Below are 16,657 nucleotides of genomic sequence, written 5' to 3'. Positions count from 1 at the left end.
TTAGTGCCCGGAAACCCCTCAACACTCCAGTGATTCCAGCCGTGAAAGCCTTCAACAATACATTAAACCTTTGTTAATTAATCCTATTATTTTTCTTTTAAAAATACTTAATTATATTTGCTGCATACATATTATCTGTCACAGCCTGACACCACATAGAGGCATTATCCATCTCATCTAAGATGATACACCTGCCACCTGCAGTTTTTTAATTAATACTGATATACAAAAGATGTTAGAGGCCAGAGTCAGAGACGTATCTAGGCAAACTGGAGCCTGTGGGCAAAACCTGAGTTTTACACCAGGTCGTTTCGGGTTGTTGTTACAATTTTGGGAACAATATATGACTGAAAAAATTAAATAAAAATAGTAAGTTTGGGTTAGTGTTCAGGCAAGTGCAGGGGCTCAGGGTTGCCTTAGTGTTACGTTGAGTTCAAGGGCGCAGTCCATGAATAGGGCTATAGTCAGTTTCAGGTTACGGGGTTTTGCCTTAACACTTGCCCTTGCTTGAACCCCAACCTAACTTGTTATTTTTATTTAATTTATTCAGTCATAAATTGTTCCCAAATTTGTAACAAAAACCTGAAACCTAAAACTGATCATTGTGCTATAATTGGACTGCGCCCTAGAACTCAACATAACACTAATGCAACATAACACTAATGCAACATAACCCTAACTTATTATCATCATCATCATCATCATCATCATCATCATCATCATCATCATCATTGTTATTAAATTCATTCAGTCATTAATTGTTCCCAAAATTGTCATAAAAACCCAAAACCTGAAACTGACCATAGCTCTATTCACGGACTGCGCCCTAGAACTCAATGTAACACTACAGCATGCCTGAGCCCCTGCTCTTGCCTAAATCATAATCCTAGCGCTATTATTGTACTGTGCCCTAGAACTCAACAGAAGCATATCTAGGCAAACTGGAGCCCGTGAGCAAAACCTGAGTTTCGTGCCTTAACCCTAACCCTAACTTATTATTTTTATTTTATTTAATTTTTGTGAACCGAACCTCACCAAACCTGGGCGATATCATCAGGAGAGTCTCCCAACCCCCCCCCCCCCAGAAATTTTGGTGCTGCTAGCCTAAAAACTGCGCCCCTTGTAGGCCAAAAATGGAAAAATGCTAAAAATACCAAAAAAACCCACAAACGAACCTGCATTTTTGGCGCCCGCCACTAGGGAGCGCCGTGAGCAATTGCCCACCTTGTCCAATAGGCAAATACGCCACTGGCCAGTGCATACTGAATTATTGGAGTAGCCTTTATAAGGTTGATTGAGAGGTGTTCACAGGCCACAGCTCTAACAAAAGCAATCCGTGGACTTTTAAACCCAATAAACTATTGCAGGTAGAAGGAAGGTTTGTGCCCTATATGCTTGGGCATTCCTGTGTTCATTTGTGAAATGTTGAAGGCTTTGCTGGTACTTCAAGCCAAGAAGCTTGAAATAGCTTATGGCTGTCCCTCCCCTCCCCTCTCCTTTCTGTGCCCTCTTCTGTCTCCCTTTCTTGCTCATATCTTTCATTCCCATTAGTAGAGCAAGAGCTCTTAATTATTGTGCGGGCCTTTCTGACACACTTGCTGATAGAGCAGCCCTCAGCTTTTTTCGCAGGCCATAATCCCCTTGTTTTTCATCTCATCTGGACTTGTTGGAGTGTGTGTGTGTGTGGGGGGGGAAGGGGGTTTAGAATGTGTATGGACGGAGAGAGGAATTAACTTGCTCTTCTGTTTTGAGCTGGTACAGGGTATAATCAGATACAGGGTATAATCAGATACCATCCAAGGTAAGGAGGACAGTAGTGGCTGCAATATGCTTGGCTGTGTGAAGGAGCAACAAAACAAATGAGCAGCAAATCTAAATGAGAAAAGACATTCTTGGCCACAGCTTTTCACAAGGGTGACCCTTAAGGTGGTTACTTTTGTGGGTGCCTTATGGAGTTGGTACAGAGTAGCCAGCCATTTTTCCAGCCATTGTAAGGCCCACTTTAGGGATTAGACACAGCCATGACAATCCCCAGGCAATCTGAACGATGCAATATCCTTTCTCCTCCTCTCCTTCTTGAATCATAATATCTTCATTTTAGCTGCCTAAGTGAGAACACTTTAACCTCTTATTTCCAGGAGAATGGGTTCCAGGAACACCCGTTTGTGCCCTGTCACCAAGGTAGTGCCTCTGCCACTGGCATATTTGCCCGTTGAGCTGGTGTACAGGGCACTCATGTCAGTGAGCCCTCGCACCACCTCCATAACTGTTTCACCCTTCCCACTCAATTGCACTTTCTGTAGTATAACATACAGTATCTCACAGAGTCTAGGAGAAATGGAAGTCCTAGACATCACACCTCTGAAATCACTTCCCTCTTCAAATTCTGCCCCACCTAGGGGTATATTGCTCCCAAATCTCCAGGAATTTCCTGGTTTAGAGTTGGCAACCCTATGTCTATACCAAGTGAGCTTATTGGTCCATCTAAGTCAATACTGCCTACTTGGACAGTTAGTGGATCTCCAGGCTTTCACGCTGAGGTCTTTCATACCACTTACTACCTAACCATATAACTTGAAATGCCAGGGACTGAATTTAGGAATTCCTGTGTGCAAAGCAGATGCTCTACCAGTGAGCAACAGCCCCTCTGCACAGCTCCAGAAGACACATTTCTGAGGCTGTTGAACTATCTCTGGCTAACATATCAAGGTAATGTTAGACATATTAACACTCAATGGGTGAAATAATAGGGCCAGACTCAACAGAACAGAGATGATTTGCTCCTCTATGCATGTTAGGAAGCAAGGAAGTTTCTACTTGCTGTTTCCACTTGGTGACTTAACATTCAAATCATGAGCCATGATTATACAGATCACAAATCAGTTTCTCAGGTAAAATACAAGTATTGTCCAAGAGATTCCCAAAACGTTTCCAAGCAGCTTTTTCTCCTTCATTTTTGAAAACCTTTCAACAATGGTACTTTTTGCTAAAAGGTTCAGGAGCTGGCTTCCCTCCCAATGTTGTCATATTTAAAATATTTTATCTCTCCTGCTGCCGTCTTCCACATCTCTGTGCTGTCACCCAATTTCTCCTCAGTGCCATTTTTTTGCATCCCTCATCTCACTCCTTACCCTCTCTCACCTGTATTTTCGCCATTTCGTGCGTGGTGATTGTGGTGGAGGGGCTGTTTGTTTCTGTTTTGGATGAATCCACAAAGCTTTGATTAAACTGAGCTACAGAGAATCGAAGCAATGAATTGATGAGGCATTGTTTCAGTGGAGAAGCAAATAAATAAACAAACCTTTACAGCGACCATGAAATGTTTTGGAGGAGGTAAGCACACCGAGATATTGTGGTAAAGGGTTGAAAACGTTCTGGAAATGTTCTGTGTGACTTATGCATCATTTGATACAGCAGTGTGTGGCATCTTTCCAAGAAAACTTATTTCATGTACCAAAACACCCTGTGTGAAGCAGCTGTTATGTTGTTTTTTCAGTCAAGGCCGGGATCTGTGTGCTCAATTCTTCTCTCCTGCAGATGGCAGCATGTTTCCCAGAAAGCCATTGTGTGCTCATCTGAATATCTCATTACAGGCATTTTTGGCTCTGGTTGTCATCCCTGGTTCTGAACAAAAAAATGCACCCGAATGGAGTTTGTTGAGAAGACTGCAAGACAGGGGGACAAGAGAGGGCCAAGAAAAGCAGATGGTGGAAGGAAGCAGGATTCCATGAAGTCAACCTCAGAGCAACGTTTTGCCCCAAGTCTCAGAGGACTTCTTCTGGGATCTTGCAACTGTAACAAACATGCATGGAAAGGGGTGCATGACCCTTGAACTTGATTCTCTTCTAGATTGCTCTATAGTTTGTCAGAGCTTAAGGCATTTCCCCACTCACCACCATCCCCCCTATGCCGCGTGCTCGAGCGTCCCCACAACCCCACGTTCTGTGCGGGGTCATCAAAAGGCACCGTTTACAAGAGCGCCAGGGATGCCGCGCGCTGAGGGGGCGCAACAGCGGCAGCATCGGGGCGGCTGCACTGTCGCCGCCCCTGTAATGGGGAGTGCCGGCAGACCCCGCGCTACTTGAGGAGAGTAGCGCGGGGCTTAAGGTAAGTGGGGAAAGGCCCTAAGGGTGATGCTTGTGGTGATGCTTGTGGTGCAGATAAGATTATTTCCAAAGAAACGCGACAACATCTGTGAAATGTTCTTAGGTTCAGTTCTGATGTGTTCTGTTCTGTAGTAGCATTCATGGTTAAAAGCAGTGGTGGGATTCAGCAGGTTTGCACCACTTCGGCAGAACCGGTTGTTAAAATGGTGCTTGTAAACAACCAGTTGAATCCCACCACCGGAATCGGTTGTTAAATTATTTTAATCCCACCACTGGTTAAAAGGTCTTTGGTTGTAAGCATGTAGTACACAGAGTCACTTGTTTCTTTTCTCATGTATGTGCACTAGGAGGTTTAGTGTGACTTAACTTAAATTAGTATTTATTAGGGCTTTGTCAAATCAAATCCAAAACCTTTATTAGGCATAAAACCGGTGTGTGTCATGAATTCCAAATACAGTAAAAAGATCATTATTACACAACTTGCAGTACACAGAGTAAAAATGTAGCAACAGCTTCAGAGATTTCAGCATTAGAGTTATTTAGAAGCTTAGCCATTTTTACCTTATCAGAAAGAAGCATAAATCCTGTTGGTAGTACAGTTCTCAAATCAGTTCTGATGTTGTTATATTTTGAACCGTGAAGCAGAATATGAGAAAGTGAATCAGTTGTATCAGGACAGAATCGACAGCAACGCTCATTTTGTGGGATATTAGAGAAGCGACCTTGGAGATGTACTGAAGGAAAAGAGTTACACCTTGCTCTAGTCATGACCCATCTGCAATTATAATTAACAAGATGTTCCAGGTATATAGCAGGGCTAGATTGCTGAGGGATAATCCTAAAGAATATTGGAGAGCAAGAGCTTTGCTCTTTGCTCAGGAGAAATTGATATTCTTGATCAAATAATCTAGACTTTAAGCGATGGTAATTAGGGCTTTGTCTTGAAGTTGACTCTCAGTCCTAGGAGGAAAAAAACAGGACATAGTTTTATATTCCTTCCAGGTCAGAGATAGCCAATGGCCAATCTAGGTGAGCAGGACCTAGGGTTGACAACTCCAGCTTGGGAAATTCGTGGAGACCTGGGGGCAGGAGCTGAGCATGGATGTGATGCCACAGATCCTCAATGGTTACAGTGTGCTTTAGGGAAAATTCTTTCACTACCCAGCAAAGAGAGCTGTCAGATGCGAACAGGGATTATTCCACTGTGTGATATAACATACATCTCCTTCCTCTCCAGGGGATCTTGTCTCCTACTATAGGCTCCTGGGCATTTCTCCTGGTCCTTGCCAGGGCTTCACCAACAAGTGGTGTGATGGTGTGTGTGTGCACACGCACCAGTGTTGTATCTGTGTCTGACATCACTTCCAATAAAAATTCAGAAGTGATGTCATGAACAATGTTCTAGGATTAGTCAAAACCATTTCTGGCAAATCCTAGTGTGTTGCCTTTAACATTATGACACCATTCCTGGTTTCTTTCTGGAAGTGATGTCAGACACTGGTGTGAAGCTGGTATGCCCCCCCCCCAATCCTCCATTCCCCAAACTCCTCTTTTCCCCAGCCCTATGCCTCACTTCCCCATGAATTTCTCAAGGCACAGTTGCAACCCTAGGTCCATCAAGCTCATTATCAAATTGTATCCCCCTTGACAGTGTGTGTTCAAGTTGTGGATAACAGGGTTGTTGTGATGCACACCTATAATGTGGACCCATTCAGCCTTTGTATATTGTTCAAGACATTGTTGACCTAAGCTGCAGTTACCCATTCGTTAACACGATGAAATTCACTATCATCTCTATCTATCTATCTATCTATCTATCTATCTATCTATCTATCTATCTATCTATCTATCTATCTATCTATCTATCTATCTATCTATCTATCTATCTATCTATCTATCTATCTATCTATCTATCTATCTATCTATCTATCTATCTATCTATCTATCTATCTATCTATCTATCTATCTATCTAATCTGCCTGCCTGCCTGCCTGCCTGCCTGCCTGCCTGCCTGCCATCTACACACAGAAACACACACACACACACACACACACACACACACAAAGACACACACACACACACACACACACACATAGGAGCAAGGCCAGTGGGAAAAAAACTCAGGTGGCTGTTCCTGAATCTTTGGGCCCCTCCCTGACTAGCAATCTGGGAACAGGGCAAGCAAAGGCAAGTGAAGGTGAGGCTGTCCCTGTGTTTAATGAGGTGACTTCCAGTGTAAATGAAACAGAAGGCGGGGTACATTGTGTGAACTCTGACCCCTGCTGTCCATCTCGGCTTTTATCCGGGAGTTTTATGAGCTGCATAAGCCTCTCTGAGAGACCCACCACAGCTTTGGAGGGCTGCATTGTCGGATTAAAAGCCCACAACAGGGCTCATGAAAAGGCAGGAGAGGACAGAGGGAAGCGTCTTGAGACAGGGGAGAGGGAGAAGGAGAGAGCAGAACCAGGAAGGAATACTGACCAGGCCAGTCCATCTTCTCTCCCTTGGCATTGAACTTGGCCACTTGCATGTATCACATCACTTACAAGCTCTGTTCCAAGGATCTGCATTTTTTCTTAATTCCCTTCTCCAAATTCCCTTCTCCTTGCCCTTGTCTCTTGGGAATGGCCTGTTAATTCAGATGTGCTGATTAGTATTGAACCATAAGATAGCTTGAATAGTAGGTATATTTATTAATTTTCAATAATTTGAGGAAAGAGAGTCATGTAATGAATTGAGTCAAGTGTCACCTTAAATAAAAACTAGCCTTAAAGGTGTCATTAGAGTTCTGTTTTGATAAAATGCCAGTGTCTTTTGGGTACCGGAGTATAATCTTTTCTCATTAACAGTTTGGGAAACTTAAGAGACAAACACTACTCTAATTTAATTTTAGTTATTTACTTAGATGTTTATTCCCTACTTTTCTGCCCAATGGAGACCTCAAGCTTCTTACAATGGCGTCTCTCCTCCTCCTCCTCCTCCTCCTCCTTTTCCTCCTCCTCCTCCTCCTCCTCCTCCTCCTCCTCCTCCTCCTCCAGGGTCTTGCAATGATCAATAAATAGCAACCATCTCTGCATAACTTATGCTCTACTAAACTAGATGTACCCACAAAGCCCTGGCAGTGTGGCCTGCTTGGTATATGACTTTCTGCTTGTAGTTGTTCCAACCTTACTGCTCAGAGGTTTTTGAAAGTGTCTCAAGTGGCCAGAGGTTTTCCATACATGGATGGTGGACCATGTTTGGCTTGGTGGCTTCTCAAGCAGTGTAGGTATGCTCTATAGCAGGAGGGTCCAACTCTGGCCCTCCAGATGTTCTCCATCAGCCCCTGTTGAGTGGAGGAACCTCAGCAGGGTACAATGCCGAAGAGATCCTCTTTCCAAAACAGCCACGTTTTTCTGGTTATTAGTTGTAATAGTGGGAGATTTCCAGGCCCCACCTGGAGCTTGGCAGGCCTACCTGGAGGCCCTAGAGATGATCCTCATGAGTACTGGGAGATGATCCTTCTATTGTATTGTAATGAAATGGTCCATTCAGTGATGTCACTGGGTTGCATCCCGCCCCTGACACAGCATTCCTACAATGTTCTGCTAGCATTCTACACTTTTTGATCAATGCACATAAAATCTTTTGCTGGCAGACTGAACTTTTCCCTCTGCCCGGCCCATTTGAACAGCTCCCTGGATCACAGATGTGTAGGCATGTTACATTTGAGGGCCTCTCCGCCTCTTGTTGAAGTCTGGAGAGCTTGCAACCAGCTCCTTCCCAACACAGTCTTTGGAGTGCAAGGAGTTAACCAGCTTCACGCATTCATAGATGTCCTTTAATAAAACCAACAGGCGTGATGTGTTCGTTCCCACAATGGGCCAGCCCAAGCGAGGAGGCTGCGCCCCCTGCCACAGCTGTTAGGAGGAGGAATGATTGAAGCCTCCAGCAGCAGGGGTGGGATGCGTCAAAGAATTTCTCAGGCCTCCACCAGCCATCAAAATCTGGGAAAGCCACCAGCCTTCCCCTCCCCTTCCTTTCCAAGCTTCCCCCTGCCTCCCGGCTCCCACCACCTAGGTAGCAGTGGCGCAAGAAAAGATGTATGGTTTCTTTTCTAAAAAATTATGCTGAAACTCCTGAAGTTAGCTGCCGCAGAACAGCAACTCAATGAGGGATGCAATTGTATGTAAAGGCTTCATATGGGTTTAACAACTGAACAAAGAGAGAGGTTTTTTGAAGGATAAAAGTTTTTGCTTATTGAGTGAATAGTTTATTGCAAGGGACAGTTTGCCAGTTCCCTAGGGATGCCAACTTCCAGGTGAGGACTGGAGCTGGCAGCAGGGGTGGGGGTGCTGGTACACAGATGCAGGACTCTGTGCCACATTTGAGCACCATGGAGGGCCATGATGGCTGCCCCCAAGCAGATCTGCCCCACCCCCAGGGCAAGTGCCCTGGAGAGGACAAATCTGCCGAGAGGGCAAATCTGCCGATCTGCCACATTGCCTCCAGATGCAAATTTGTCCCCTGGTGCAAATATCGGGCCACCACATCAGAACATTTACTAGGCAAACTGTTTACAGCAGGGGTCTCCAGCTTACGGCCCCTCAGATGTTCGTGGACTACAGTTCCCATCAGCCCCTGCCAGCATAAACAATTGGCAGAGTTGATGGGAATCATAGTCCATGAAAATCTGGAGACCCTTGGTTTACAGGGGGACTTGGAAGGATGGACGAATCAATCTTGAGCCAGCTGCCTGAACCCAATTTTCATCAGGATCAGACTCAGCTCACGAGCAGTAGTACTGCAGCTTACCCCTCTGATCCATGGGGCTCTTCCTATGTATTTTTTGCTCAGATAAAATTCCCTCTGTATTTTGCCTAAGAGGGCCACAAGCTGCTAAACTTATACTCTTCTTTGAAAAAACACTGCAAGACAAACAGATTCCCCTGAAGAAGCGTCTTGGATGAAAGACACAGAGAATTTTATCTGAGTAATAAAATATATTTTACCTGTTTTGCACTATTGGCCTCGGCCTTATGTTTTTTTTTTTTAATCTCCACTAACTTCAGGTAGGCATGCAATGAATACCTGTTATCTTCATTCTCCAAAATGAAAACTGTAAGTGCACAGTTGTAATTGTCTTGAATTAAGCAAATGTTTCAGACTCTTTATAATACTCACCAAAAGAAAAAACACACAATTGTAACATCATTTGCCCCATGCTGTACCGTTTTTGTTTTAGAATGCTCCATTTGGGTCCTAGTGCCTACCTTGTTCTGTTAGGTAGAAGAAGAAGAAGAAGAAGAAGAAGAAGAAGAAGAAGAAGAAGAAGAAGAAGAAGAAGAAGAAGAAGAAGAAGAGGAGGAGGAGGAGGAGGAGGAGGAGTTTGGATTTATATCCCCCCTTTCTCTCCTGCAGGAGACTCAAAGGGACTCAAAGGGGCTTACAATCTCCTTGCCCTTCCCCCCTCACAACAAACACCCTGTGAGGTAGGTGGGGCTGAGAGAGCTCCGAGAGCTCCGAGAAGCTGTGACTAGCCCAAGGTCACCCAGCTGGCTTGTGTGGGAGTGTACAGGCTAATCTGAATTCCCCAGATAAGCCTCCACAGCTCAGGCGGCAGAGCTGGGAATCAAACCCGGTTCCTCCAGATTAGATACACGAGCTCTTAACCTCCTACGCCATTGCTGCATAGGCACTAGGACCCTGTAGGCACTGTAGGCACTAGGACCCAAATGGAGCATTTTAAAACAAAGATAGTTCCGCATGCGATGAATGAAGTGACAGTTTTGGTTTTCATAGAAGAAAGGAGGTGACTTGCAAATGGTATTGCTCATTTTACACTATTGTACAAATGGATATAGATGGGCAATAGCCTATTACTGTAACCTGGTTGGTTAGAGTTGTAAATAAAGAAAAGTGATGAGAAACACCCGGGTGCAGGGGAGTAATACCCAGGGGGACATATGGGGCCAAATGTCCCTAGGCTGCAGCCACTTAGTCACGTTGGGGGTGGAAAATCACCCCTACACTCCACCCCTTCACTCCTACAAGTGAAACAAGTCCCTGCCTCTTAAAATGAGGTATACCATAATATTAGAAAATTCTTCTCCTCAAACCCCACCCTTCCCTGGCTCCACCATCCAAAATCTCCAGGAATTTCCCAACCCAGAGGTAGCATCCCTACACGAGGCTCTGCCTATCTACACCAATTCCCCAGTGCCTTCAGGTGCGCATTCAGAAGGGCACAGGGCAAGTATGTTTTAGTTTCCCAAAGAAGGGCAGCTGGCTTTGTGTTTTGCAAAATCCCACAGAAGGTTGAGTGGCATTGGTTAATGGGTTAACACAGCCTGGCTGTTAAGGACTGTTTAATTCACCCACGTTTTTGCTTTGCAGCCGCCGTTTTGTTTTAAAGCTCTTCAGGCATGGCTGTTTTGCAATGCCAAGCGGCAGGGTCTAATGGCAACCTCATTGGGATGAAAGGGGCCTGAAAGTCGGCTATTATTCAATCTGCGGAGATGCTGGCAATGAAGAATAGCTGAATTGGGGACCTCTGACATCTGCCTGAAGTGTACCATGGTTGTCAGTGGCAGGGAAAGAGCAGCTACATTCTGTATAAACAAAAGCTGCTCTCATAGTGGGATTGGAAAGCCAGCCATTTGAAGGAGAAACTGCCACTGGAGCTGACAGAAAGAGTGGGCTCTTGGGCCTCAGTCAAAGTCAGACCTGAGGGAAAAATGAGGTGTAAATATGGAAAATAATTTGAAAGATCCCTGTCTAGGGCTGGAATCTGAGGACTGAAATTCCAGGCCAGGCACAATAGAAATCCCAGCATTATAAAGATTGAAGACTGATGCTTTTGTAGATTAATTTGTATTATGTCTGTATCTTCTTCTTCTTCTTCTTCTTCTTCTTCTTCTTCTTCTTCTTCTTCTTCTTCTTCTTCTTCTTCTTCTTCTTCTTCTTCTTCTTCTTCTTGTTAATTAGTTTTCTTATACCGCCCAATCCCTGAAGGGCTCTGAGCAGTGAACAGATGCCAATAGGCACCATATAAAATACAATAATAGAATAAATAAATATATAAGCATTAAAATTGTTAAAAATACAGTAGCAGCAGCACATAAAAATTGATTGGTGGCGCCCGATCCCAGTTATGTACTGTACTTGTACATACAATGTACACTATTTACACATATCTGGTTCTCTCTATCGAATTTTGAACATGGCTTTAGTGAGCAGATCCAGAAATTTGCATAATGGAGCCAAATACAAAAAGGTTTGGAGGAGAAAAAAAACTTTAAAAATTTCTAGGAGGCTCCACCACTTATCTCCCAGTACGTCTTCTGTATTGAACTCCATAGTGATTTCAAGAGGGGACGTTTACAGTTTGTTTTTCTTGGGTTCAAAGAAACATGATCAGATGGGAACTGAATATGCAAAGCTGATATATCAAGCAATGTTTCTGTTTATGGACAGAGTAATAGGATAAAGCACAAGGCCTGGCAAGAATTGTGAGATAGCACAGAAAAACATGTGGGGGACTTTCAAACTTTGAGCAAAGAATGTTAGATCAACCTTCAGGATATTTTGAAAGAGAGATCTTGCCATTCTTGATAAAAAGGGGGCATCCTTGATTTATTAATTCATTTAAAACATTTATGGGCCTTCCTTTCTCCCCAAAAATGAGAACCCAAGGCAGGTAACACCAAGAAAAGCATATCAGAGTAACCATTTAACACATCCTGAGTGGTTGTCCTGAATATTATAAACATTCATCCAAATGAGCCAAATGTGCTTCTCAAAGTTCACTCTTCCATCTCCTGTGAAATTACAGGAGGAATGAACATCTTGAAGTATCTTTCAGGAGGCTGTTCCATAGCTTCAGAATGCCCTCCAGAAAAAGCTCTCTCTCTCTCTCTCTCTCTCTCTCTGGGCCTTTCCCCACTTGCCTTCTGCCCCACGCTACTGTAGGCAAGTAGCACGGCGTCCCCCGGCACTCCCCACTACAGGGGCGGCGACAACACAGCCGCCCTGATGCTGACGCTGTTGCACCCCCTCAGCACGCGTCATTCCTGGCGCTCTTCCAAACAGCGCCTTTTGATGACCCCCCCGCTTCCAGTGGGGAAGTCTCCGTATGGCATGCCACAAGCCAGAAACCATGCACGCTTGAGAGCAGCGTGCCAGGGCGCATACGTGAGGGTGCGTGTCGGCAAGTGGGGAAAGGCCCCCACTCTCTCTCTCACATACACACACATACACAATTCAGTAGACTTCATTAATGTACCCTAGGTGTTAAGTGCAGTTGTTTAAAAGTACTGTGGCAGAGCTGCTCAGAGCAGCCACGTTAGTTTTCATCCCTGCCCTTGTGGATGCCGCTGTTGTATTCCTTTTTCTCAAGGAACTCAAGTTTCTTCCGTGGCTTGAGAGCTTTCAAGGGTAGGACACAATAAATCCCTCTCAGGAGGAGGTGAGCAATGACCCTTCACTGAAACCTAAGCTCAGTTGAAGTGTACATGCAGGGAAGTGAACACAATTGCAAGGATGGGAATATAGTGGGGGTGGGGTGGGGGGTGGGGAATGCAATTTCTTTTGGAGACTATTGGCAGTCAGCTCCATGTCTTTGTGGGTGTGTGAACAAGAGCTGCTCAGTCCCATTGTGACCTTAGACAGGTGACAAAACAAGGCCAGTGAGCATTTATTTATTTATAAATGTTCATGTCCCTTGAACTTTGAAGCCTGAAGCAGGTAACAAGGGAGTTACAGCAACAACAAGATATCTAAAAGCTGAAAAGATAAACCCAGCAATAAACGCAGTCTGTTCAAAATTCCAGTTGAAGACCAAAATTTTGTTTATACCTTGTATTTATAGCCTTCGTGAAAGCTGTTATGGTATGGCTTTACCATAACATGTATACTGCCATAGAAAAAGCCCAAGTCTGTGCTTTGGCCATTCGCAGCTGATCTCATCATAGAATCGTAGAAGAATTGGAAGAGACCTCAAGGGCGAACATGTCCAACCCCCCGCCATGCAGGAACACACAATCAAAGCACTCACAACATATGTTCATCCAACCTGTTTGAAAACCTCCAAAGAAGGAGACTCCACCACACTCCGAGGCAGTGAAATCAGATCTCAGCTGTCAGCAGGATCAACCAAGGCTAATGTTTGGATAGGAGACCAGCAAGGAAGGCAGGGTTGCCAACCTCTAGGCGGGAACTGGAGGTATCTCAGAATTACAATTGCTCTCCAGACTGGCTGTTGTGGGTTTTCTGGGCTGTGTGGCTGTGGTCTGGAATGTTTTTGTCCTAATGTTTCGCCCACACCTATGACTGGCATCTTCAGAGACATGTCACAGTAAAATATGTTTCTCTTGGTGGCACAGTGTGGAATTATTGTGTAGTGGGGTATATATTTTGTCCACCTCACAGAGGGGTGAGGAGTATTTGCGTGTGACGTTCATTCACATTTGCATTCGCTGTTGCATTTGCAATCACCAAAGAATGTCTCCAAAAATGGTCCAAAAATGTATCCACCCCCACCCCCTTCATGTTTGGGCTCTGGTTATGCCTGTCAACTCTAGGCTAGGCCTCGTCCAATAACCCATCCCAGGGTAGCAGTGGCTGCTAAGCACAGAAAGATATGAACATCCACAGTCACACTTCTGCCCCGTCAGACGAGTGTGATCCTTGCCATACTGAAGAAGCCGTGCCTGTCAGCATACAAACAGCCTGCCCCATTACTGCTGAAGACAGCAATCTTATTTCAATTATTCTTTGGAGGCTCTTTGGGAGCGAGAGGGTTTATTTACTGTGAAATCCCTCAAAGTGTCTTTCCAAAAATGCTGCCAAGAAAGGGGTAAAAAAAATTATCAAAGCTTACAATCTCAGGAGAGGGAGAATGGGAGAGAGCGCGCAGCCAATCCAGTGCCCGCTGCTGCTTGCACGGAGCCTGCAAGCTGTCCTGGGCTCTGTTTATTTTACATTGACTCAGCAGTGTAGTTAGGTTAACCGCAGCTTATTCAGTGCAGCCAGCGTGACCAGGCAGCTTCCCTCTCTCTGGGCGCTGCATGGCTCCCCCTGCCTTCCCTTCTCTCCCAGTTCCCCAGGCACAAGTCTCCCCTTTGGCACCACCACAGTCATGAAAACCCTGCACAAGAGTCAAAAGGCCCTACTGCTAAGACAACCAGGGCAGTTGCTTCTTATCCCTTGCTCTCAAATCAAAGATAGTGAACCAAAGAAGGATTTTATATTGTTGAAGGCCGGAATCACTGGGGTGCTGTGTGGTTTCTGGGCTGTATGGCTGTGTTCTAGCAGCATTCTCTCCTGACATTTCGCCTGCATCTGTGGCTGACATCTTCAGATCCGCTGAAGATGCCAGCCACAGATGCAGGTGAAACATCAGGAGAGAATGCTGCTAGAACACGGCTATACAGCCCGGAAACCACACAGCACTCCAAGGATTTTATAGCTGGTTGGCTATGCTAATATTCCCCTCTTTTTTCTGCTGTTACCGTGTTTCCCCGAAAATAAGACAGTGTCTTATATTAATTTTTGCTCCCAAAGATGCGCTATGTCTTATTTTCAGGGGATGTCTTGTTTTTCTGTGTTCTGTTCGTCGAGCCTGCTTCCAAACAAAAACTTTGCTACATCTTACTTTCGGGGGATGCCTTATATTTCGCACTTCAGCAAAACCTCTACTACGTCTTATTTTCTGGGGATGTCTTATATTCGGGGAAACAGGGTATGTTGCAGCCAACCAATGGTAACCCTGTAAGGGTTTCAAGACTAGAGATGCTTAGAGGTGGTTTGCTATTGCCTGCCTCGGCATAGCAACCCTGGCTTTCCTTTAGAGTTGTCAATGCCGGGCACGAGTGTACCTAGGAGGGGCCAGAGGGGGCAGATGACCCAGGCACCATTCTCAGCATCTCACCAAAGAACAACTCCCAGGATTTTTTGAGAGAAAGCCATGCCAATTAAGGTATCAAACCAATAGAACTTTATTCTTTTAAGTGTTTTCTTATGCAGTGTTGGACAGGACTTAATAAAACCGTGACATCTGAAGAGTTCCATATGCAAAAGAATTCCATGACTGACATTGTTGTGCCAAATCTAGATAAGCTGGGCTTGTTGAAAATGTGAGCCAACTGCCTATTGTGCTCCCTATTTTTTTTAAAAAAACATTTCCATGAGTTCTGACGTGTGGAAAAACTGATTTAAAAGTAACCCCACCTATATATATTTTAGCTGTTCGTATAAAAATACGGATCAGTCCATTTCCAACTACCCATGAAGGCAACAGACCCAGTTATTGAAACCTGGGTCTGTCTCAAGTCAATATAAAGTGACATATAAAGCCCATTACTGTCAGCCTGCTCTGGTATACTAGTTAGAGACCAACAAGATTCAGAGGCATCGCAAGAGGGAATAGCGCCCGGTGCACTGGTGCGTCCTCTGCCCCCATCCTGCCCTGTCCTGCCCTGGAACGCCCTCACCATGCCCCCACTGGGGAGCGCGCCCAGTGCGTCGCACACACCCCGGCCCTCTTGGAGCTACGCCTCTGACAAGATTTTGGGGATATGAGCTTTCAAGAGTCAAAGCTCCCTTCATCAGGCACCAGATATCTGATGAAGGGACTCTTGAAATCTCATATGAAGGGACCGTTGACTCTTGAAATCTCATAAAATCCAAACCTTGTTGGTCTCCAAAGTGCTACTGGTCTCAAATCTGGCTATTCTACTGCAGGGTCCTACTACATTCTTTCCTTCAGCTAATTTAGATGCCAGGAATATGGTTTGCTGAGCCGAAAATAAATAATAGTAATCTTGTTACCTGTTAAATCCGCTAGCTCTAGTGCTCAGCTCCAGCTATTGACCACAAGGCCCCTGGGCTGAAGGTACTTGGAGTCTAGGTCTGACTTTGGATAGGGTTACCATTTCTGGATTGAGAAATATCTGGAGATTTTGGGGGTGGAATTTGAGAATGGTGGGACTTGGGGAGGGGAGGGATTTCAGTGGGGTATAATGCCATCGAGTCCACCTTCCAAAGTGGCCATTTGCTCCAGGTGAACTGATCTCTGTCACCTGGAGATCAGTTTTAACAGTAGGAGATCTTCAACCACCACCTGACAACCCTAAATTCAAATATGGTTGCCCCTAATATCCATACTCCTAATGAAGAGAATAGTGTAAGTTCACTGCTGTGATTGGAATGGTCAGCAGAACTGCATCTAGACTTTGAGTGCACATTTGGGCTGGTTGTGCGCTCTCAAAAAGGCAGTCTCATTATCTTAGTTTCTTCTTTTTTTGTTCTCTTTCCCCACCTTTCATCCTTCATCCTCCATGAGGTCCCTGGAGATTTCTCACCAGAACAACTGATCTCCAGATGACTAAGATCAGTTTCTCTGGAGAAAATGGCTGCTTTGGAGGATGGACTCTATGGTTTATACCCTGCTAAGGTCCTTCTACTCCCCAAACCCTTCCCTCCTTAGGCTCCAGTCCCCAAATCTCCAGGTATTTCCAAAACCAGATCTGGCAACATTATTTCAGAATAATCCCTTACCCCCCAATTTCTTT

Source organism: Sphaerodactylus townsendi, linkage group LG12, assembly GCF_021028975.2.
Source record: "Sphaerodactylus townsendi isolate TG3544 linkage group LG12, MPM_Stown_v2.3, whole genome shotgun sequence".
In the NCBI taxonomy this organism is placed as follows: domain Eukaryota; kingdom Metazoa; phylum Chordata; class Lepidosauria; order Squamata; family Sphaerodactylidae; genus Sphaerodactylus; species Sphaerodactylus townsendi.
This window is presented reverse-complemented; position numbering follows the sequence as displayed.